The sequence below is a fragment of the Parasteatoda tepidariorum genome, chromosome 4 (genome assembly GCF_043381705.1).
Source record: "Parasteatoda tepidariorum isolate YZ-2023 chromosome 4, CAS_Ptep_4.0, whole genome shotgun sequence".
NCBI classification, from domain to species: Eukaryota; Metazoa; Arthropoda; class Arachnida; order Araneae; family Theridiidae; genus Parasteatoda; species Parasteatoda tepidariorum.
Window position 1 is genome coordinate 13,634,678 of NC_092207.1, and position 26,733 is coordinate 13,661,410.

General features: G+C 33.8%; 1 protein-coding gene across 2 annotated transcripts in view; it reads left to right on the forward strand.

Annotated features, from left to right (window-relative positions):
- Positions 1-26,733, forward strand: part of LOC107451674 (uncharacterized) — a 274,776-nt gene that overhangs the window by 167,480 nt on the left and 80,563 nt on the right. The window lies entirely within an intron of this gene.

Sequence of the window (26,733 nt, forward strand, 5' to 3'; positions counted from 1 at the left end):
ATAACGATTTTTTTACGGTGCGCACTAAAGTTGTAATAGTTAATTCATGAAAGTTAGTAAAAGAGAGGAAAGAGTTAAAGAAGAAAATTATGCATATACAGAGTATTAGAAGCCCCCTACGAACACAAACTATAGTATTTCTGTTTAAAAAAACCATAGCAAATAACAAGATATAAAATAGAGGTACATTTGAGCTTTGACGGTTGCAGTTGGTGTGAGCAGGATCTGACAGACATTGAATTCCTGAAACAATAGGGTTTTCAGTCTCAGCAATTTCATAGGGAAATTTTACCATTCAGAACAGTTAAACTATTATTTTAAAAATACTTGATAGAATCTTTCAAAAATTTTGTTATTTATTTTGATGCATCATTATTACTGGATATAAATTGCAATTAAGCGCTCAGAAGTAGGAGCCTATTCTCAAGACTCGCCAGGCGCGAGTAACGAAAACAAAAGTGATTTTAAACAGAAATTTTATGTTGCCAATGGTAAATTGAAAGTAACGGTAAAAAACAAAACTTCCAAAACCGCTGTAGCTGAGTACCGTTACTAATTTTTCATTTTCTGTTTCACTTTCGGCTTTCGCGATTTTTTTAGCTTTATTTTTCGTCTTCGTTTCCCATTTTTTCTTACGTTTCGGGATTTTGTAGGACCAAATTTTAATTGTAATCTGATTATGTTAAAAAATTTCATATTCAAGCAAATTAATAAAATTCTGTTAAAAGTAAGCATCGAATTCATTACACTAATAAACATTAAGACTTAATATGCAGCGAAATTGCTTCGTACGATGATATTTGTAGGAATATTATTTTTTCCTTTGTTAGTTGAATCAATATTATAATATTAAAGATTTTCTATTCAAGTATTGAAAAAAACTAATAGCTCCAATGAATAGTTGAGTAGAATATTAAAACAATAATTAGAAATGAGAAGGTCATTATTGGTCCCAAGTGGGCTGTTTTAATCGGCAAAAAAGTAACTTACATGGTTAACTCATCGGTATAAGGCAAGCAACAATTTCAATAATAAGGGTTCCTCAATAAGACTTAAAGAAAATAGTGTGACAGTTTATTTAAGTACCCAATAAAGCAAAATTATTTTTACAAATATTGCTTATGAAAAAGAAGTATTGTTAGCCTAGAACCTGTCAAAGAAAAAAAAAACAAAATAATTAACATGTAAACACGACTTTGCGTAAAAACTCTAATATCCATATTTGAACATAATTAACAAAATAAACGCTAATTGCCTTGACAGTTGCGAAATCATAATTAAGAGAAAAGCAGAATAATTTTCAGAGAACTCAATCGGGATTAATCGAGTGAAGTTCCAACTCAGTTTGCGTTCGTATATGCATTAAAAAAACCGCTTTCAGAAAGCGAATTGCATCTTAATTATGAAAACTTTCACAAATATGCAACAATCCAACGTGAGTGTTTTAATTCGTAGTAGAATTACCTAGAGAATCACATATAAGAATTAGCATTTCTGAATAGCTTTTGACAATTTGAATAAGCTTGTTGAGTGAGGGCTTATTAAAAATGGTATTTTAAATGGTATAAGCTACTTTTAATGTTTTTCTTTGCAAAGAAAAATTCATGCTTGAATTGTCAAATAAGACTTACAAATGAATTAACCAATCAAAATTTTGTAGGTGAGATATTTAGAGTGTTTGTTTCTTAATGTTTATTTAATTGGTGAAAGAAAAATTAAGAGCACAAAGAACAATTTTTGTCACTTTTTTTGTTTTTATATATGTATTTTTCTTTCGTTAAATATCGGCATACATGCGTGGTTCTTATAAACTTGTTTAGAAAATGTTTAACCCATTAAATCCCAGAGAAAAAAATACAACTCAGCATTAAAAAGTGAATGGCTTTTAAGATTTCGGAAATAGTTGCTTAGATAAATTGACAAAAGAATCTAAAATGATAGATATTAAGTAGAGGGATATAGCACTTAGAACTTGAGTATAAAATACAGAATATTTTCTTGAAATTTGAAGTTTTTCTAAAGATTTTATTGCATCTCTTATGACTTTGAACTAAAAGTATTCTATTTAGTTTCTTGGAAGTCTTTTGGAAGAAAACGGTATAAGTGCGATTAAAAGCATACATATAAGGGTACGTGTGTTATATAAGGACAGTATTTATTTGGCAACATTTCGGAAAAACTATCGTTAATATACATTTCTTTAATCGATTAATACGAATTTCAATATTTTGAAGTATGGTGAAAAATATCGATATTTAACAATATATCGCAATATTTTTCCAATTTAACATATTTACATTATTTTTAACATAGGTTAATATTTTCATTATCCAAATAAAATTTATCCACGCTTACAATATTATCGTATTCAATAATTACCATAACATATTCTATTTGTGATATTATTTTATTTTTATTATATTTTTTATGGGGAAGGCTCGCGTTTTTAAAGGCCTATTTACACGGTCCAAGTTCTTGAATCCGAAAAATTGGAGGGATTTCTCTATCCAAGAAATTGGATGATTCGTCGACACTATCCAAGTTCTTGAATGTCACTGATTGGTCGAAAGAAAAACTTGCGCAGGGGAATTGTTCATATTCAGCATTATAAAATAATACTTACATAAGTATAATATTACTAAATAAATTTAAACAAAATCATAATAACACAAATAAACCGTAACAGATAAATTTATTTGGACTAAAATGTATGAAAACAGACGACAAAATGACATAATCTGATGCCTGCTTGTTGACGTCACAAAACCTAAGACGCCGATTGGTTAAGAGAGAAAAAACTTGGATGGAAAGTACTGTTTGTCTAAGATAGGTACTCTGCCAGACATTCGTTTGGAGCTGTGGCGGTGACTATGGTAACGAGGTATGATTATTTTAAGTAGGGATGCGGGGTCCCTCTTTTGGACTGGTTTCGGCTAGAGAAAAGGATACTTCTTCATCGAAACTACCCTCCCTAAAATGCCCTCTTTTTGTTTCCATAGCACCAGACTGCCGCAGACTTAGTGGCGATCAGATACCTATCTTAGACAAGCAGTAGAACATGCTCTACTATCGTCCAAGTACTTGAACTAAGTACTTGGATGATCTTTTTCACGATCCAAGCTCAAAGCAAAACAAGTTTCCATCAATATCAATCAATCTTCGTCCAAGAACTTGGATCGTCTAAACAGGCCTTAGCATATTTGTCAATATTGTTGTCAATAACGATCGTGATGTACACCTATGTGTATTATTGGAACCCCGTGTCCTTTGTAAACCTGAATCTGGCGTTGTTTCGACATGTTGGCGAGCAACGCCATGGTCACTATATTTATCATGGTAACTAAATCGTTATTGTAATACATCCAAATTCTAGCGAGAAAAACGGTTTAACAAAAAACATTGAAACATGGTTGGATACCGTATTAATCTTGGAAATGTTTCCAATAAGTGCCTTCCATCTCCTGTTTTCTCTGGCAATCAAACAGGTATCCATGTTTCCAGTTCTGCCTTCCCCAGTAGTTTTCGACCCCAAATGTTTAGACTTCTTTTACTATATTATGTTTTAAGATATTAAATATATAATTTAAGATTGGTCCTTAAAAGACCCCTGTGTTTTGATGCTTGTTAAAATCAGAATAATATACTCAGATTTATCAAAAAAAATTTCACGTATGACGTCTTTCTGACGTGAATTTCTTATAATCTATTTTAAAAAAAATAAACCTGTCACAATATATACAATGTTCGACACTATAGGGGAAAGCTATTAGGCTCCCGCATAGACACACATCAAGGGGGTGTCCGGTTGTACCCCGGTAGCAGAAGTTATCGAAATAAAACAGAACAGTAGGGCTATTAGACGAAATCCTAATTGTTTGTTGGATTATGAATCTTTAGTAAACGTATAATAAACTGGGCTAAAAATATTTTTTTAACTCTAATGGACAATAAATACTGATAGCTTATCAAAAAAAACATCATGGAGTTGACATAGTAAAAGAAACTTATCTACGCAGACGTTGCGAATTAATTAACAACAACACGCCAATAGGGTAGAGTCTTCCTCTTCACTAGTAAAGTATAATTTAGAGTTTGTCCTCAAGAAAACAAAACTAATTTCCACACAATCGAAATTCCCGATCTTATTCGATTTTACCCCACACAATATTCGACGTCCAATCTTAAATTGTTGAATTTTCACTTAACTTTCACTGATCAACAACAAGAAGAACCTATGCATTAAAATTCAATCTATTTTAATTTTGCTAAAAGAAACGTATGTCCACCATCTCGAAATTTGTAATTTTGTCTTCCTATTTAAAATGAGTAACTCCAAAAACATATATCCAAAGTATTTCCAAAACTTTAAATTAAAAAAAAATTTCCGGTTATTGTAGAAAGTAATTTTTTAAAAAATAGATGTGAGAAAAAAATCCTTTTTTGTCAAGATATCATGAACACTCATAATACTCTCTAAAACACTCTTTTTCTTTAAATAAGTATAGTATTAGAGTGTGTAAAACTTTTAAGTCTGAATTTCGTGCATTAATATTTACTGTTTTGTTATGAAAACTAGACATACCATGATAGAAGCCATAATTCTTACTTAAACTTAAAGGACAAAAATAATTCTTACGATCAAAAAACTTCATCTAAACGCAGATAAACAAGAATGGGATCGTGGCATGTCATACTTATAAGTTAAGGCTTAACTTATGTTATTGATGAACTAACTAATAAAACCTGAAGGGTTGATTTATGTGATAGATAATAAATAAGTTTCATAAGAAGAGAAAAATGCCATAAAACTTGATGGAATTGAATGAAATTCGTCGAAGTTGAGAGTTGTAGATAATTCGAAAGACTTGGTGCCCTTGGACATATGCCAGAAATGACAAAGTACCCCGTTCTTCAGATCATCGTTACCTATCCTGAAAATTATTTAGGACTTCGCTTTTGGCAACAGTTTAGTTTGTTGATCCCGATGACTCGTTCGATTCAAGTAAGATGAATCACAAGAAAATACGTAAAATTTAATATTCTATCATTGTTTCGCTTGAAGTGCACGGTTAGTACAGTTTTGCTTTTATTACTTTGCTAAATTTATTTAAAATGGGTAAACAGCCATTTCATTTTATTGGAATGCATCCTACTTCATGTTTTCTTTCACAAATAAGGAATAAAGCTTAAACTTAAGAAATGTGGAAATAGTTCGAAAACTTTAAAAATGTTCAGTCTCAAGATCATTAAGACCTGCGTATCATCTGGTACATCACAATCAGGGACCAATCAAGACAAATTCAGGCCCAAGACCCACCAAAAATTAAATTACTGAAAAGTAGTCCTAACAATGAAAAAGAACTGCATGATTCAAGAGAAACATCTATCTATATTACATAAAACGCTAATACGTACGTATGTGTGTATGTATGTATCAATAAAACCGATGATATTTCTTTTCTCGCGCTGGCAACAGTTTTCATTTTTAATGGATTGGATTCGGCGCGCAAGAGCACATAGTGAGCAACCAGATAACAATAACCAGAGTGAGCATTATCAGGTTGTTCAATTCAGATTCATGCACTAAAAACATGACAATATTTAATTTAAACTCAATTAGGAATTAATTAATTAATTGAAGTGAGAATGCTTTAAAAGGCTTCTGTTGAATTGATATTTTTCTACTGGGAGCTACCTACCTTTATTTATGCATTGAATTTTCACTCTTTAAAATGCAGAATATTAGTGAAGCAATATTTGATAATTTATTTTGCTAATATGTTTCTTATTTAGCTAATGTTTTGATTTTTTCACCATGTACAATCTAAATAGCTAATATACTTTTTAAAAGCCAATAAGAACATTGGTAGAATTCTTCTACATAAGTACAATACTATGTCTTTGATGATAATATATTATGTCTTTGTGCTAGAACATTGCGTTCATTGGCGAGCGAGCGCAGCGAGCTATGGTTCACGGCGTGAACCACATAGGATTGCGTAGCAATTCTCGGGGGGTGGCGAGCGTTAGCGAGCAGGGGGCGGAGCCTCCTAGTTCTAAGAAATTTTGGAAGCAGACAATTGAAGATTATTTTTCTAAGATAAAGTTTACGTGTCTATAAATTAAAGCAAAATATAAAACAATTTTATATCAAAATAAAAATAGTTTGGTGGCCACAAACAATTGAAATCAGTGATTTTTGCTAAAAGTCACTGATTTTTATTTAATGCTGCTTGTTGTAACAGTTTTTTATTTAATACTTAAACCAACTCTATAGCTACTCGAAAAATATACTCGAAATATATATACTCGAATCTATATACTCGAAAGCTAGCCCACCTCTCATTAGACGTTTTACTACTTTTTGAGGCCCCTCAGAATTGCCCATGCCTATTGGGCCTAGGCGATAATCAGGCCCTGATCACAATAGGGCAACTATTATATTGCCACTTACTCTTTTAAAATCGATGACTTTTACGAAATTAATGGCAATGAAATCAGCCGTTAAGTAAGCAAATTCACAAATTGAAGAAGTTGTACTGATTACAGTTCCTCTTTAAGTGAACTGGAATCCCCCTCTGATAATTTTTCGGACGAAAAAAATTAAGCAAATTAGGAATAATACATTACAATAACATTGAACTGCTGAAAATACAGGTATGAGCAATGGATGCAGACCCATAGTAGGGAACGACAAATTAATATTCAGTACATGAGCAAATTAATATTCAGAAAGGCGCAAATTGATATTCATTCGAGAATCTCGATTTATCGAATTAAGGTGTTAATAAAAAAACACACTCAGAAGGTAGAAAAAATCAATGGAAATTGTCAGAAAAAAAGAAGCATATAGTAAAATTAGTTTTTAAATTCAACAAAAACGAACACATGCGTAATACAGTGAAAATATTAAGACGAATTCGTACTATGCTTAACAGAGCAAAAGCGGATAGAAATTATTCAATAAAAAATCATTTAATACAATTCACAGCGATTTAAAAATTAAAACATTATTATCCTTATGTAACAACCAGGAACATACATAAGTATTTTAATGACGATCTTTTGTTTTGGTTGATGTATAAAAGAGTTGACAGCTTAACTGAATTCTAAGCTATTTACTGGTGATATTCAAAACTCGCCAACATCAGCGTTTCAGAAGTAAAAATAATTTTCGTTTAGTGAGAAGGAGCGAGAGTTTAGCGTAAGCTCATTCCATTTTAAGTGTTTATATTTAAAATTCCCCTTTAAAATTGCATATGAAAGTTCAATTTGATGTTTATCTGAAATAAAATGCTTCTTCACAAAATTGCTTGGGTTTTCATATTAAGAGGGATACAATACAGTTTTTACAGTGCATAATATGCATTACGATTGGTTAATTTTCAAGGCTTACGCTAATCAAATATGTGTATTGGCACTAATCAAATACACATATTTGATTAGTGCTGACATCTAGTTTAAAATAAACTAACTATCTACAATTACCTCAAAAATATCCTGGTACTGCCATCTGGTGTGTAAAATGAGAAGTAAAATGTTTCCCGGGCAAAAGAATTGAATTAGTTTTATTCTTATTGGCGCATTACTACTGAAGACTCCATCCTGGAAATATCACGGGAGCGAGAAATAGAGGGCGAAACCTCACCCCGTCATTTTCACAGGAGCGAGAATGAAGGGGGGTTAAAGCAAAGCATATAAACCCTTAGAAAAGTCGGTTTAACGTTGAAACATAATATAGATATTTCAAACCATAAAACGGTTCACATTTAATTCAACCATAACAGTTGTGAAAAAGACGTATATTTCCATTGAAGTTAGTCTATATTGTATCATGTAATCAAATGCACAAAGAACACAATAACATTGTACAATAACTTGCACCATATTATGGCTGTAGCAAAATTGAACGATATAATGATTCCATCCGCATCAAAATTTTTAGCAATTAAAAATATTTGCATTATTATTACTTGCAATTAATAAATTTCCATTCGAATATCATTTCTAGCTAGATTAAAATAATCTCTGTAAATCTCTGTAATCTCTGTAAAGGTAAGTATTACGTCGTGTATATTGAAAACATTTTTTCCAATTTAACAGGAAAAAATGCGGAATTCTCAGCTCTATTTATCTAAGTTCTTACAATAGTCTTAAAAATAAAAATTATGGCATAAATATGTTGCCTTGTTAAGTACTTTCGCATTAAGTAAAAACGTAGAAATGAATATTTGTTAAAAAAAATTTTTTTTAACAAAAACATGCTTTTTTGTCAAATCAAGTAGTATTTCGTATTGAATGGAAAAAAGTAATTAATGTCAAAAATAAATTTGGAAATAACACTCATACTTTCTTCTTTTTAAGCATGCTTTTGTTCTTGTAAAACTATCAATAAAATTTTATTCGTAATACTCGCAACAACAAAATGAAAAAAATTGTAATAAATACAAATTTGAAAATAAATCCAATAATTACTTCAATTAAGACATCTAGTTAGTTTTTTTTTTAAAAAAAATACGTTTAAGATTTTAGATTTTTTTTAATTTTTTTTTTTTTTTTTTTTGCATTGAAAAGTTGAGAATAATATAAACAGAAAAAATCAAACGACTAAAAGTAGTTAGGTTAGTTTAACAAGTTTGCTCCACACAAAAACGTAAAATTATAAATAAAAAAAAAACTTTAATTTATAAGCCTGGATTGTGAATAAAAGAGATGCATTGATTCGGCAAACTTTTTTTTTTATTTAAATTCCATTCGAGAAATAAAAAATTTAATAACTCTTTTACGAACAAATTTTTATCGAATGTTTAAGCTAACACCAGATTTAAGGTAGTTTAGAAAGAAGAATGCTGTTGATATGTGAAGAAAATAAAGCTAAAATGAACACTCCCACTACCTAAAAAAAGAGGGAACGCCCATCTTAGAGAGCAAAAATTTATTGCACGCATTCCTCAGATCTCCGGAGCACTGGAATTCGCGGATTTGCATTATCTTTGAAGCTCCGGAAAAAAATAGTTATATATCAATAAAAGAGAGGAATATGAAATAGTGTTTAGGGCTCCCTTTCAATAGTGTGATTCTTTCACAAAACTTTCCTCTCATATTGCTTTAAAACAGATTGTTCTATTATTTTGTACACAACTGTTTTTGTCGATACGAGGCACAAGAGGAAGAACAGGGCTCCACCCCTGCACGCTGTGCTTACCAACCCCCGGATCTGCTTTCTCAGTTCTTTCCGGGTAACTTAGCAATCCAAATTCGCTTACTCGCTTTGTATACTCTCTGAAATAAAGTTCTAAATTGATTTTTAAATCTGAAACATACTGTAAAACATTTTATTTATATGTATCTTTCTATGCTATTACTTTTTAGCTGGCCGCAGTAAATGCATTTGCGACTTGCTAAAGTATCTATCTACATCTATATTAGTATATTAGGTATCTATATTAGTATATTAAGTATCTATATTAGTTTATTAGGAGTGTAATAGTGCCACAAATTCTTGTACACTGGATTCTAAATCAAATTACGGTATAAATTACAGGCACTTTTGGGGCACCATCAGTAAATCCATTTTTGCCGTAAAATATTATACCATAATTTTTACAGTAATATTTATTTAATTCGAATGATTCAGTGCCGCAGTGGACTGATCGTTAAGACACGGTTCCCAGCAGATCACCGAAGTCAAGCATCACTGGCTGCGGTCAGTGTGCGGGTGGGTGACGACTTGGATCAGTCTGCGTTGGGACCGAGGGTGTGCGGTCCTCGTTAAACTGTTCTACCATAAAGTGATCGACTTCGCGTGCAGGTCGTCGGGCTACCGAAGCGGGGGTGCCATCCCCTCTGCAGACGATCAAAATTGTGATGGCATGTCTTCGAATTATCTTCAGGGATGTTTCCCAGACCGTCGCCAATAGCCCATTGTGCAGCTCTAGTGCGACGTAAATGAACAACAACGATTCTGTGATTTTTCGGTAATTATTATTGTCCTGAAAATCCAGAATCAAATTACGGTATAAAGTACAGACACTTTGGGTGCATCATCAGTAAATCCATTTTTACCGTAAAATATTACACCATAATTTTTACAGTAATATTTATTTAATTCGCGTGATTCAGGGATTTTACGGTAATTATTATCGCAAAAATTATGTTACATCATATTATTGTAATTTGATCCGGAATTTTGTTTTATAGTGAAGTACCACAAATACCTAAACATCACTGAGATAAACCTTAGTTTGGTGAATTCTTTAACAACCTCCCGAAATGTAATTGTAGTTACATTTCTCTTATATAAGAACCAAAGAAAAATCAAATGTAGAAAAAAAAGACACTAAGAAACATTAATTTAAATTTGATTAAAATTTAAGCATTGTTATTCAACATTAGTAGCATAAAAGTGTGCCATTCTGAAAAATTCAACACGCAATTGAAAATTTGTGAGTGTAATGAAAATAAGTTACATCAAATAATGAATTAAATTATCGCACCCTTAAAAGACATGAATTAATGTTTCATTTATAGTAGTTGAAAACGCATGCCAAAATATAAATAATTTGTTCGTATATTAGATATTGTTTTCTTTAGTAATGGTGTTATTTAGTTAATGCCTTGTTTCATTAAATGTTGTTTTTATTTCAAGCTTTTGACAGCTCACTCACTTGATATTTTAGCTTTCAGTTCATTGTTGCCGCCGTAAAAAAATGTCAACAGTTTTTTTACGCATTTGTGATTCATAAATTAAGATTGTTAGTTTCACCAAGAAAACTGTTCGCTTGCAAAATTTTACTCGGAACGTTCTGAAAAAAAAATTTACGCATTAAATTTTTATTCATCAACGAGCAATAGTTTGTTACCTACTCTTCAGCACTGTAACTCATGTAAGATTTTGGCCTTCCTCACTTCACCTTTCCAAGTTTTCCAATCCTTAGATTTCTTTTTTTTTTTAAAAATATCGAATAAATGTAATTATATACACGAATAAATTAATATCAAATCGGATGTAATAAATATTTCGGACTTTCACCAAAGCGACTATGTGATTGTCAACATTCACCGATGAAGGCCAACAACCACCGATTTCGGTCATTCACAGTAACATGCACATCATTTACATAATAACCTCATCAGGACGTTTATTTCATACTTTGCCTAAATAGCACCCGGCATTATATATAATGCCTAGACAAAGTATGTAACACTTCTCATATTTCATACTTTGCCTAAAAACGTCAGGCATTATATATAATGCCGGCATTTCATACTTTGCCGGTCACATATACATCAAAATCGTTAGTAGAATCTTTGCTTAACGCGACTGATTGCTAAATTTGTTTACCCGTGCTAATTTTGCAATTTTTAAGATAATACTTTGATCATTCAAAACTATTACTGTTTTAAAATTGCGAATGTAGTACATACGTTTTTTTTTTAAGATAAAAAAATTTTATCGGTATTAAAAACAGTTACTCAATAATTTTGAATTGGATAAAGCAAAATTCGTCATTTGACATGAAAACTTTTTAGCCACAATACTTTTAGAACTTTTCCAATTTTTTTAATTTTTTAAACATAAATAGTTTTTTTTGTACATTTCACTATTTTCTCTAAAATTTACCTAGATATCTAAAATATCCATCATTACCTAAACAAAAATCGTCTGATATATCGAATCCAAATACCAACCATAATTCATTCCCTTCCAAATTAATATCATTGGATTAGGGATAAATGATGTCATGCCACATTTTGTGCTTTATTGCTGCTGCAAAAAAAAAAAAAAAAACTATATAAATCCTCTGACAACTGTCACGCCAAGTTGAGCTGGCTTTGTTTCATTTTCTTCATCTGCACTACCCTGTGGAATTAGAAATATGATATTTTATTTAGTTTCACTAACTATATCTCTATTTTTTCTATAGCATTGAAAGGTAATCCGCTCTTTCAAAAACCTATTTTATCAGCAAACGAAATATGTCATTGTGATGCCACAATTGGCATTACATATTTATTTCCTACCTTTTAAAATATCTTTAATTACTTAAGCTACCTTTAAAAATATCTTTAATTTATTAATCGAATTATATTTGAAATAAATCAAAGACTTAATCTTTTAAAGCGAACATAAAATATTTTATTCTTTTCTTATCGATCAATGTAACGGATACTTTTTTCATTAATTCACTGCCGCGCCTAATCGAAAACTAAAATCTATTTACAACTTTTTGATTCTTAAATTTCTAACCGAAAATATGTTTCAGTTCCATGGTTGTAATAATTCCCATAAATTTGTTGGCGACTCGTGATCACCAAGGTATTTTTAAACCCAACATTGATATGCGGAGTTGGCTTTGTTTTGGCTATGTTATGTTTTGATAATTCGCCAATTTTGGATCTCCTATCCATGCTTCTCCTGTGTCCGCTGGGAACAATGGCATTCACTTTTAATTTTAAAAACTTTTGGTGACTGAAAGTGTCCTTCAAGCACTCCAATCCTAGCCGTCGTAACCGTTTAAAAAATGTAATTTTAATAAGATAGCTAACTTGAACTCGTCCCGCAGTGGACTGATCATTAAGACACGGTTCCCATCAGATCACCGAAGTCAAGCATCACTGGCTGCGGTCAGTGTGCGGGTGGGTGACCACTTGGGTCAGTCTGCGTAGGGACCGAGGGTGTGCGGTCTTGGTCCTTGTTAAACTGGTCTACCGTAAAGTGCTCGACTTCGCGTGCAGGTCGTTGGGCTACTGAAGCGGGAGAGCCATCCCCTCTGCAGAGGATCACACTTGTGATGGCATGTCTTCGGATCATCCTCAGGGATACTTCCCAGACCGTCGCCAATAGCCCATTGTGCAGCTCTAGTGCGACGTAAATGAACTATAACTACAACAACTAACTTGAACTCTCAAGGGGGAGTGTATGATTTGATCTCTTTAAGGGATTTCTTTTTCTTTATGATATATGTTTTGTACGTGGCCTTTGTTACATTATTCATCATACCAATTCTTGCTTAATAAATAATATTTTTACTTAAACGATTTTTATTGGTTCCTGGAGATAATTACCTTACTACATCCATATTTTAAGATGTATTTTTAGCGGCCAAGAAAGTCCATGATGAATATATATATATATATATAAGTCAATAAATGCACTTATTATCCTTAATATTTATGTAAATTTTAAACTATTAGCAATAATCACTTGAATTTGNTAAGTATATATATATATATATATATATAGTCACGAAAGTCCTCCATGTTCCCATAACAAATCAATACCTCTGGGGGGAACTGGATTGGAGATCGAGCATTCTCTGATTCAGGTCAAAATTACGATCTGTGGATGAATGAATGGATGTATGTATGGGTCCGACCTATAAACGAGTGCGACGTATGGTGTGGCAGAAGTCGAATTCTTGGACATAGATGGCGCCACTGGAAAACAGGAACAATCGCACCCACTCTGCCTAAACAGGCATACGTCAACAACCACTATATGTTAATAATGGCAATCACCCCACTGTCGCCATAGTAATTTCCTAATAAAAACAAAATATCTCTAATTTGTGAACTCTATTTGTAGTAATTATAAATAATTAAAAAGTTATAATCAAAGATACCTTTGCTTACTATCTTTTCGAAAAAAGAATGTTTCCGCGACTCATTTCATAAGTATTGAGTATCGTTTACGCAAAATCAATATGTTTAATCAAAATTTGCCAGAATTATTAGCTAAATCATCCTTTTGTACCATTAAGAATGTATATCTTACTACGTGTAACTCAGATCATTAGATAGTAAATTATTTAGGTGTTCTGTTATTTGTTTTGCCCATGGCTTGGAGCGCCAAATAAAATTTTAAAAAACTTAAACAGTTATTATTATGAATTATTTTTTTTCGTGGAATCTTTGATAACGGAATGTTACGATTTTTTGTAAAAAATTTTTAACTCAGTTAAAAATATTCTCGAGTTATAGGAAAATGCGAAATAAAAAAAAACAGAAAGTCAAGTTAACTTTCAGTTATATTTTATGAATAGAATCCAAACTTTCAACCTCTCTCCTGAGCAATGTATTAGGACCATATTTTCCTAACTTTATTTTTATATTTTATAACCGTCGTTGAACAGCCGATCCAGTTATTTGGGTTTACAACTACTAATGTTCAAATCCGTAACCTTGTAGTTTTGAACTCAATTCAGAAGACAAGGGAACTTCTGGATCAAGTATTAGGAGAAATTTTGCCTTCGTGGAGGACTTTTTGGTGGAACTAGCCCTCATTTACGTTACATGGAGAGGAAGACCACGAGAACCTCCCACGGTTAGCCTGACGCCAGGGGACTCTAGCCCATGATCCATTTACTACTAAGGATATTTTACATCAGCCCTATGGTCGGTGCGGGCCGGGTGCGGAATTCAAATCGACCAGCTATCGAACTCGAGTCACTTCATTGAAGGCGAGCACTCGCACTCTATCCCTAGAGCCACCCTATTTGGGGATAGAGCGTTCGCCTTCCAATGAGGCGAACCGGGTTCGAATCCCAGTGGATACAAATTCCGCATCCAGCTTGCACCAACCACAGTGCTGACGTGAAATATCCTCAGTGGTTGACGGATCATGGGTTATAATTCCCTTGGCGTCAGGCTAACCTTGGGAGGTTCTCGTGATCTTCCTCTCCATGTAACGCAAATGCGGGTTAGCTCCGTCAAAAAGTCCTCCACGAAGGCAAATTTCTCCCAATACTCGATCCAGGAGTTCCCTTGTCTTCTGGATTGGGTTCAAAGTTACAAGGCAACGGAGTTGAACATTAGTAGTCTTAAACCCATAAAATTGGGTTGGCTGTTCAACGACGGCTATAAAAAAAACCGCGAGAGAAAAAAAGTGTGTTTATTTAGAGAAAGTGCGTTTTTCGCCAATTTCGTAACTTATTATATCACTAGCACTAATTAATTACCATACTAAAAGTCAGGCCTTGCAATTACTAAGATTGAATTCTAGTTCACAAAAATCAGATCATTAGATCAAAATCTATTCAGGGTGTACCGTTATTTATTTTGCATACTGTAAGTTTCTGAATCTCTTTGGAAAAAAAAACTTACCGAACTCTTTGTGTAAACCTCGTATAAAAAGTTCACTTCAAAAATTCTGGAAACTTAAGTTATTCCCACTATTTTAATTAAAACGGAATAAAACATTTTAACATTTTTTACAGCTAAATTAATTACATTTTTTTAATTAAACTATTATCCGAAAAAATAAATTTAATCCTTAGAAGGATAATCCATATTAATTGTGAAACTAAAAGCAAACTGTGCCATTTAGTTTGAGAAGAACTTTCTTGTTAAGCCTTTTTTATGTCCCATTCTATTTAGGCGCTCAAAATCAAAGTCTTATTTAATCTTCGTTTCGAAAACTTGCTCTTGTTTAAGAACTTGAATATCTTGTAATTACAGAAAAAAAAAATTCAACTGGTATTAACAAGTACTGACGCGTTTGACATTTGTTTTTATATTAAAACTTTTTCTATTCCGCCTATTCTCTTTTTTTTAAATCTTATAGAGTCTACTTTTTCGCTTAAATTATCTGCAATAATGTATAATCTCTTACTATACTTACTATTTAGTACGCCAAAATAAGTATTTAACTCGTTTGTGCCAATAGTCCTTTATTTATCTATTATACAAATTATATACTATTATACTAATTATCCAGGGATTCTTTTTGTTAAAAATGAAAAAAATAGGTGTACAAGTGCTTAAGATTCACTTTGCAGAAACGAGATAGTTCTGACATCTATAATATATTAATTAATACCAGCCGCCTTAGACGATCAGCTTTTTCAACTATCAAAATATACAGCATATAATCTTTAATGGTAACGAATTTCGAATGCACAACACAACTACATTTAAATATTCTAACACTTTAACAATTCCAACACCTTAATTAGTTTTGAGCGATATATTGGGTTGTTCGGAAAGTAATTTCGTTTTTCGGGGACAATTTTCGTATAATGAATGACAATTTTCGTATATTGAATAAATATTTTATTAAATTATACATTGTCCATTCTGGTCCAACACCTTTTGCCATCTTTCTGATAGTAGCATGATTCCACGCTCATAAAATGTTTGGTCTTTGCTGGCAAAAAACTGATCCAGGTGATTTTTGACCTCTTCATTTTAAGTAAAGGTTTTATAGTCCAAAGCATTTTGCAGTGACCGGAACAAATAATAATCCGAAGGAGACAGATCAGGAGAATATGGTGGGTATGGCAGTGTATTCCATTCAAGCTGTAAATACTTTTGGCGAGTGACCAAACTTGTCTGAGGTCTCGCATTATTATCCAAATTTTTTTCACCGTCAGGCTATTGTTCGTGGCTTTACTGGCGTGGAGATTCTTTGATTTTAAATTTAACTTTTTTCATGAGATATCAATTATATTGTCAAAGATCTCTATCTATTGAATTTTAGCAATAATCTGTCCGGCAGCCATTAAAGCACACAAACCACCGTAAGTATGAGTTAGGATCATTTCAGCATAGTAGGCTGTAGAAGTATTAAAATTATTTCTATGACTGTCATGAGATTAGATTAAAAAAAAAAGTATCCCAATTCTCTATTACATGCTGTACTATTTCTTATGCTACTTCAGTATCTTACAATATATATACTATTATTCGAAAATGGCAAGCTCCGTCACCAATAATTGGTATGACAGAATGCGGTACCATAGCACCGTTTGCATCTAAAAAAATTCTACAGCCATTTTGGAAAGAGCCAAAAATAAATCTAAATAACTACTTTGTAACTAAGTTTTTATATCTATAAAAATGAAAAATTTCTCTAAATAAATACTTAACGAACAACTAACTATTCAACATTACTTAAATTATTACATGAGACAACCTATTAAAATGAATCTAATTAAGCACTTACCGCATAACTAATTTTTAACACTACTTAAATTACACTGCTGGACAATTGCTAAGGACGGATCACAAATTGCAATGTAGCATAACATTAAGCGAGACATGAGACCTAGTAGGATAAATTATATTTGCCACACTGTTCAGACATTAGAATAAAGAACATTCATTGTTCTGGAAAGTACAAACGCTATGAAACATCTGAAAGAAAAAAAATGTTCATTTGATGCTGCGTACGGAATAATGGAACAATGCATTTAAATGTCAGCAGGCAACTTGAAGAAAGGTGTCAGTACGGGATATGTCCACCGTGGAGTGTGATGCAACATTCAACAGGTCGTATCATACTTCGCACAACATTATCCAGCAGCTGTTGAGGCAATTTATCCCATTCCTCTGTCAGTGCACGGATGAGGGTGTTCTTGTTTGTCGGAGGATAGTTTCAACCAGCAAATTGCCTCCCCAAAGCATCTCAAACATTTTCAATGTGGTTTAGATCTAGAGAACGTGACGGCCATATGAGGCGTTGAATACCCTCACTGTCTAAACAATTCTGAACAGCGAGTGTTCAATGACATGTTGCGTTGTGGCCCATAAAAACAAATTTATCACCGACAGCACCACGGAAAAGACGAACATGAGGAAGTAGAACTTCATCAAAGTATCGTTGGCCCGTCATAGTCCCATTCGCAACCACATGTAGGCGCGTGCGGCCATTGATCATGATGCTGGCCCACACCATAACACTGCATGTCGGATATCGGTCCCTTTCCTGAATATTTTCTGGACGATAACCAGTACCACTCTCGCGCCAGATCAGTTGGCGTCTACAATCCGATGACAGACTGAACCTACTCTCATCTGAGAAGAGTACGCATGCCCAGTCCTGTTCAGTCCAATTGTGATGCTCACGACACCATAGCAAACGTGCAGTACGGTGCTGTCTGGTCAATGGGACGCACACAACAGGTTTGCGGGTGTATAGTCCTCCACCCCTCAAACGTCTGGCAACAGTTTTTCGGGAGATCTGCTTTCCTGTGGTAGCAAGAAACTGATTTGCCACCTGCTGAGCTGTGGTGCGCCTGTTCCTTTTTACTGATAGGACGATGTATCTGTCTTCAGCAGGCGTCTTACTTCTAACACGACCTCCCCCTTGCCGCTTACTACACATTCCAGTAGTTTTAAAAGATTTCCACAGCCGTTAAACAACGCCGTCAGCGATGTCGAACTCCCTGGCAAAGTCTCTTATTTTTCGCCCTTCTTCGATCTTTCCAATAATTCGGCCACTCTTAAAATCATCTAAGTAATATCGGGAAGACATGCCGAAAATTTCAAGTTCGTCAACTAAATCTTTCCTGTAAAAATTTGACTTGAAACAACAACTCTCCACAACGCGTCAAAACCTTTAAAGCTCTTATCAGCGCTATCACGGGATGAACAAACGTGGACAAAAAAATTTACATACGCATACCCCTTCTTACTATATCCCGCACTTATTCTAATTTTCCACATTTTGCTTCCCTTCATTTTGTGGTTGCTATGGATGATAGTGTTATCTGTCCTTAGCAATTGTCCAGCAGTGTATTACTTAAGACTACCTAGCCTTACCAACCAACCTAACCTTTCCTAGCCAACCTTAATAATAACTAAAGTGTTTCCAATAGATAGATAATATAAGATCAAAGAACTAAGGACAACAAAAAAAGATACACTTTTTTTTTAAAGCTAAAGTTATCGGTAACAGAAAGATATTTCCACTGATTTATAAAATAAAAATCTAAATAATTAATAAAAGATTTGCATTAAGTTTATCGTTAAGTTAGCAAATCAAATATCAAATCGGTAGGAAGAACTGTATCATATTATTTCGTGTATTTATTTGAAGATTCAATATAAATGGAATATTCTTCGTGACTTAATAAATCCCATCCATTGTCGGAGAACCCGTCTCATTGATAGTCGAAACGGAAATGAGTACCCCGACATCTGTTACTTAAAAGGCTATGTCAAAATTTCAGAAATCTCCCTTTTACTTCGTTATACTAATAACAGTTTCTTACTGAGGAGCTACGTAGTATTGGCAACGAGATTTGAGGAAGTTGAATTTTCCAATAAATTCTATTATCGAATGGCAACAGTGCGGAAACGAGATAAATTTCGAACGTGGAAAGTTGTCGAACTTTATTAATCGTTTGAAAGAGGAGACGGGAGAAATGTTAACTACAGAAAGCTTTGTAAATTCCAGTGTTTGACCAATTTAAATACTCTTTAAATAGAACAGAAGTGAAAGATCTTAAAATGTAATTTTCTCTTAGAACTGTCTTCTATGAACTGGTTTCTCAGGGAAAATATCAACTGTTGTTTTGAACGTTATAGTGTCGAATTTACATACCGTCATTCGAAGTTTCTTTGGCCAGTTTTCAATTCAAAGCAGCACCCAATTAAAGAACATTTTATTTAGAGATAAATTAATCGTTTAAAACTTGGATCTATAGTTATAATATATGTTCATAAGTTTCCAAAACATGCATGTAAAAAACAAAAGTAATAAAATATGATGGTCAAAGTTGCCCTGCAATATAGGGAGACTTAGATCAGCAGTAAAAGTACAATATTATAGTCTTTTTAAATAAAATAGGCGAGTCAAGGCTATGTAATTTTTCCATTATCTAGGCGTTACCCAACATCTTCTAGAAGAAAAAAAGGCTTAAGCACGGATCAATAGGGCGCTGGGCCCATATCCAAGAGGTCGTGGGTTCGATCCTCGCCGGCCGAAGACTCCCCGTGTAGTAAATGGTGACTGATGCACGTTAAATCTGTCGAGTCTCAAAGTCCTCCATGTTCCCACAACAAATCAATACCTCTGGGGGTACTGATCCAGGAGTTTCCTTGTCTTCTGGATTGGGTTCACAATTACAAGGCTACGGAGTTAGACATTAGAAGCCGTAAACCCATGAAATTGGGTCGGCTGTTCAACGACGGTTATAAAATAAAATAAAATAGTCCTACGAGAGCCGCGATGGCTGAGGGGATAGAGTGTTCGCCTTCCAATGATGCGAACCGGGTTCGAATCCCAGTCGATACAAATTCCGCATCCGGCTTTCACCAACCACAGTGCTGACGTGAAGTATCCTCAGTGGTAGACGGATCATGGATTAGAGTCCCCTTGCCGTCAGGCTAACTGTGGTAGGTTCTCATGGTCTTCCTCTCCATGTAACGCAAATGCGGGTTAGCTCCATCAAAAAGTCCTCCACGAAGGCAAATTTCTCCCAATACTCGATCTAGGAGTTCCCTTGTCTTCTGGATTGGGTTCACAATTACAAGGCTACGGAGTTAGACATTAGAAACCGTAAACCCATGAAATTGGGTCGGCTGTTCAACGACGGTTATAAAATAAAATAAAATAGTCCTACGTAAAGAACATAAACTGCACAGTGGAGGGTTTATAAGAAAGATGCCACTACGTTTGGACCACTAAGCTGCACAATGGAAGAAAGTATGAAAGATATCACTAAGTTTGACTTAATGGTTTTCTCCCATAAATAATTTTTTAAAAGATTGTGAACTTCATACTTGCATTTCAGATGATAACTTACCGCAACAAAAATAAACTCAAGAAGCATTTGTTTAATTACATTCTTACTCCTTTTTTTCAAACAAAATACTGGATTTACTCTACAATGCAACAAAAAAAATAATAATAATAAATAATATGTAACCCTGAATAACTTTTGACTTAATAATTGGATGTTTAGTGCACGTAATAAAATGTAGGGGGAACCCGGGAAAAACGGGACACCCGGGCAAGACAGGACATCGCTTTTTTCTTCTATGCGTATCACGGTAACGACATCTAAAGTGCGTTTTCAAAAAGAAAATATGGCTGTTCTCGATACGCACAAGTTTTTTCGTCAGTTTACAAGGTGTTCCCGAAATGCAGGCATTGTTTTGTTTTTCTTACAACGCGTTAAAATATTTTTTCAGGTTTGTATGCTGTTATTATTTGTTTAATACATTACAATAAATTTTTTAAAAATTTGTGGCACTGTGGTGTTATTATTGTGCAAACATAATGAGTTGTGAAAATTAAAATTTATTTGTTTATACAAATTTGCAGATAATTTTTTTAAAAATATACAATCCGGGTTAGATGGACCGGACAAGATGGGACAACCGAAGTAGAATAAAAGTGTGAAATAAAAATGAAACTCTCCGGATTTGGCAAAAAGCATACAAAATAAGGTAATATTAACAAAAATTTATATATAAACTAGCAAATTTAACTTACTGCTACTGAAGACTGGATTCAATGTTCAGATTGCTTAGAATGGGCTCATGAAGTGCTTATGCAAGGGCATGCAGTGCTTATTCCGGTTTTGGTCGCTTCTTATGCAGTAACTGTGATGTTTAGGAACGTTTTTTTGTCCATTATTCTTTTATTCTGACATTAATTTCAGTGATTTTTAAAATATAATTATGTGTCCCATCTTGCCCGGGTATCCCGGGCAAGATGGGAAAATGTTCTATTTTTGCTTATGTTAAGTTATTATTATTGAACTTTATTACTTATTTATTTTCTGTATGAGATATGTAAGAGCAATGTTCCCACCATATGTTTACAATATAAAAGATATAAAATTGCTCCAGTTTGCTATTTTTTAAACCAAGTTTCCTTAAGCGATCCATCTTGCCCGGGCTTCCCCTAATTTTAATAGTTCATGGGGCTCATCTAATACTTGAAAACTTTTAATTAAATACTTCTTAATTAAACTACAAATTTTGACCTCCTCTGAATGAACATTTATTTTTCAACGAATTTATTGTTAATAAAATTTAACTATTGAATTTAATTCAAGTAAATCAAACATCAACTTGTTAAAATCATTTTTTATATTTTCCTAATTTTTCTATTTAATATCCCTTATACGTATATCTTTGCAACGCCCCAAACTATTCGTAAAAATCACTTATAAATTAATTTTTGTTAATAATTATAAAAATACGTGGAAAAATTTTTTTACGTGTTTGGAAAACAACATTAAAAGTTACATCCTTAGTACTAAACATGCAATGGCGATCTTTGGCGAAACATATAATGGCGTGATATTTGATATTAGCCACCCTCAAAAAAAATGAACTAATCTGTTAAGGAGAACTGAAAGAGAAATTCCATTGTAAAAGTTTTTCTTATTTCATGAAAGTTTAAGTTTGTAGAACATCGGAGAAAATATCTAATGTAAATAAGATTGAAAAAAATCAAACTGACGACCGTTACTCTTCTTTGTCAGAATACACGAATAAGCCATTTAGGTGGAATTACCTACAATGTTCTTCGAAACTCGATCTTGGCTCGCAATTTTTAAAATTGCTCCAGCAATGTTTCAACAAGAAGTCAACTTAAGCGCACTGAAACTAAACTTTGCTTATTTAAAAATCTCACTTACTGAGTGACGTTTATGTTCTGTTTGTGAGAATGCAATGACTTAAATCAAACATAGAATGGATTACATGGAATTTCGCAAAACTGCAGTTTGAATTTCACTTGTTTGATGAAAGAATTTTGGTTTTAATGCTACTCTTCTTTCGAGTGGTGAATTTAGTTTCGGCAAGAGGATTTCACTTTTGTGATTCCTTTTAGTTTTTAATTAGATAAGTAAAACAATCATTGATTTTGATTACTGAAGAAAGTATAAGAGTTACACAATAAGTATTTGAATGCAATTAAAGCACCACCTAACAGTTTTGTTTCGAATAATTTTGGATCCAAGAGCCTTATTTGAAAATAACAAAAAGGCGTATTTTTGTAGAATATAACTGTTACAGGGCAAAATTGTATACAAGGTGAAAATATAAAAACACATATTAAAGTAAAGCTAAGAAAAGTATAATATGATAGCTCTAACAGCATTTCAGAAAAGGGGTAGACTATATTTGAGGGTGCCCCTTGATTCTCTCCAAGTTGTGATCGTGGTTGATCGCCAAGCTGGGTGATGTTGAAACCCATTCGTGATTTTGATTGGTTTAGATTTTAACGTTATTTTTAAATGTTCAACGGTATGTGTAATTTCAGAGATCCGTTAGTTCTACGTTGGATACCGCCTGGTAAGGTTACTTTTGCTTCTGGTCAATAAGATCAAAGGTATGTGGGCAGTCATAAAAAGGGATTTTAGAAAAAAATTTCACCCCCAGTCCGATACCACAGACGCCATTTTCAATTCGTATTTCGTCAAATTTATGTGGCGATGGAGGTACACAGATTCTATTCATGATAAATTTAGACAGTATCTAACAGCTATTAGAGAATTCTGCGCACCTAAATCTGAGGATATTCAAGCTTAATGAAGAAGTGAGTTGTTGTTTTTTCCTTTTCTTTCTGAGCTTACACCATTAATTTTTGTTTCGATTCAAAATGCATTTTATTGGGTTTATTAATTTTGCTTATATTGGGTTCATAGCAATTTTATAAAGTTCTGGCCGATGTTCTGTTGAAATTTTTCAATGTTTTATTGAAATATCATTATGTTTTGGCCGCCATTCCTGTTACCACGGTGTTCCGCGCAAACAGGAATGGTGTCAAACATAAGTCGCCAATTTCGCACCCTCAAGTATATATATTTCATAACACATATTCATAACACAAAACATTTCATAACACAAAAACACATATTAAAGTAAAGCTAAGAAAAGTATAATATGATAGCTCTAACAGCATTTCAGAAAAGTATTCCAACAGCATCCCTTTAAATAATGTTATTAATTTATGATGATGCAACTGTTATAATAAACTCATGTTTGTGAAAATTGCAACACCATGAAGGAATTACGCGAGTGAGCTGAAATTTTCAGGAAATGCAAATTAGAGCATGATATGCAAATGATTAGAATTTCAGACCCGTAGCGCATGCGTATGCTGAGCAGCGCCCTCTGAACGACGGATGGATCCGAATAAATAGACGGCTGTAGCCAAGCGAGTATGGTTATCGGTGGTTATCTGCTAGTGGTAAACGTTAGCTTAGTCATTACTTATGCCTATTCGACGAAAGAGAGCGAGATTTCAACAACTTACGGAGTTTAAACGGGGGAGAATCATCGGCCTTCGTGAAGCTGGATTATCTTATCGTGCAGTAGCCGCTCGTGTGCAGCGTAACAGCAGCACAGTGATGCGTGTTTGAAAGCAGTGGATGGACGAGTGTCGGACAACTCGGAAATCCGGGAGTGGACCCCGAAATGTCACGTCAGCTCGCGATGATAGACACCTGTTCGGCGTTGCGCTAACGGACCGTACGGCTCCCTCTAGACAACTGGCAGCACGGTGGTCAATAGCTACAGGTGTTTCATTGTGTGCTTTATCAATTCGTAGACGTCTGCTGCAGCGTGGACTGCGCGCAAGGACTCCTTTATACAGGATCCCCCTCACGCTAAACCTTCACCGCCTGCGGCTGCAATGGGCCAACCAGCATAGGGACTGGCTTGCTGATTGGCAGCGTGTCGTGTTTTCTGACCAATCTCGCTTCAATTTGTGGTACAATAATGGCCGCATTCGTGTCAGACACTATGTCGGTGAACGCCATCTTCCGGAGTGTGTTATCGAACGCCACAGTGGACGAACACCCAGGGTTATGGTCTGCGGTGACATAGCATATCATGGACGATCTCAATTGCTGCGAATTGTGGGCAATCTGAACAGCAACCGGTACATCAGTGAAGTCCTACAGCCCCAAGCTGTTCCCTTCCTTCAAGCCTTGCCAGGTGCTGTATTTCAACAGTACAATGCCCGCCCTCATATTGCTAGGACTGTTCAATCCTTCCTTGCATCGCGACAGGTACAACTTCTTCCTTGGCCGGCGTATTCCGCGGATATGTCGCCGATTGAACATGTGTGGGATTTCGTTGATCGAAGTTACGCTCGTAATCCTCGTCCTGTTGCTTCTAAAGACGAACTTTGGGTACGCATACAAGCAGTATTGAATTCTCTTCCTCAGACAGACATTCAAAGTTTGCTTGACTCCATGCCATGTCGTGTAGCAGCACTTATTGCGGAGCGTGGTGGTTACACAAAATACTGATTTCGATCTCTTGTTATTGTTTGTTTGCTTTTAAAGTTTAATCATTTATTTGTACCACTACCACTCAACTGTGTATTAAATTTCATTCAATTATGACGATTCCTTCATGGTGTTGCAATTTTCACAAACAGGAGTTTATGAATAGTAACAAGGTAATTATTATATTTGGCGACTTTACGCTTGTACCCGGCAAACCGAAAAGTCCCATTATAAACTCCCACTATCAATATATTTGAACTTAAGAGTTTTCTTCATATTGATTTTATTAGTAGCCTTCATCATTTTTTTTTAGTATTAATTACTTAAGATAATGCTTCGTTGATAAATTCTTTTTCATCAAATTCTCAATTACTTACATACTTTTCAGTTTTTTTCTCTTATGATTTTTAATGGGTATATTTTCTGCAACTGATGATTCAACAAAATGTGAATGTCGTGCGATTTCAGTTAATTTCGTGGAATTTACAGTTTCTTTTTGACTTTTAATTTCATTGCTTGAAAGATCTCTTGGATTTATATCCTCCGTCACTTTATAATCCTGAAGTAATGGCGAAAAACAGGTCTTCTTCTATGTATTTTTATATTTACGACGCCAAAGAAACTTGCAATGGCTATTTTGTGGCAAGCCAATCCAAGCATTGTATAACACTTCATCTTCAGCAAGCTCATTGGTAACGCGGTCAAGATTGAAAATCCAATTCGTGTCGGAAATTTCATGCTGTAGTTGAAATTTGTTTTCTGTGGAATAATGAGTTTCCGTCATTGTTTTATCATTTTTCGAACTAATAAATTTTTTAAAAAACGATTTTATTCGTGATTTCATCGATATTTCAACATTAATTGCATACGCCAACTTCTCACCGACAGTATCATTACCAGACACTTCTTTACCAAATCCTCGATTACTTCTATCCTTTACAGTTTCTGCACATATAATTTCACCTATTGTAAGACCATAAGCATTTACGTCAGCTTCAGATAATTTTGAGGAATTTTTAAAAGGAGATATTTTCTTACTCTTAGTATCATCGATCGAAAACATCGAATTTGTATCCTCAATCATTTTACAATCGCTACATAATGATGAAAGATTTCTTTTTCTCCATAAATTTCTATATTTTAAAGGCCAAACAAACCTGCAAGAAGTATTTTGTGGCAAACCAACTAAAGCATGATACAGCACTTTATTTTCAATGAGTTCTTCGGTAACTTGATCAGAACCATCAACGGAATTTAAGTCGGAAACTTCATTTTGAACTAGAAATTTGTTTTTCGTAGACTTATTAATTCCCATCATATGAGTACCTTTTCAGAGAGTTATTTTGTCATTTGATAATAAATTAATGGATTTAATGTTACAAAGGGAAATCGTTTGATCGAACCATCATAACCTCAACTAAAATTAACTCATTCATAATGATTTTAAATGACAAATATATGCCATTATTTTTTAGGCTCCCTTAAAATTTAATTTTTGTAATCAAAAGGTTTAACATATCTTTCAAAAAAATGTCAAAGCCAGAGGATGAACTATAACCCTCGACTATTATACTTCCAATCAATGGGATGCCTGCAAGTGACGTAGTGTGAGTACCTCGATCCTGATTGGTTGTTGATACGTGGCATTTGCTTAAGTTAGCAACTGTTCTTTCCCTTATATTCTCTAAAGCAACGCATTCTATATTTTTTCCACACACACATTCTATATTCCCAACACATTCACATTACACAT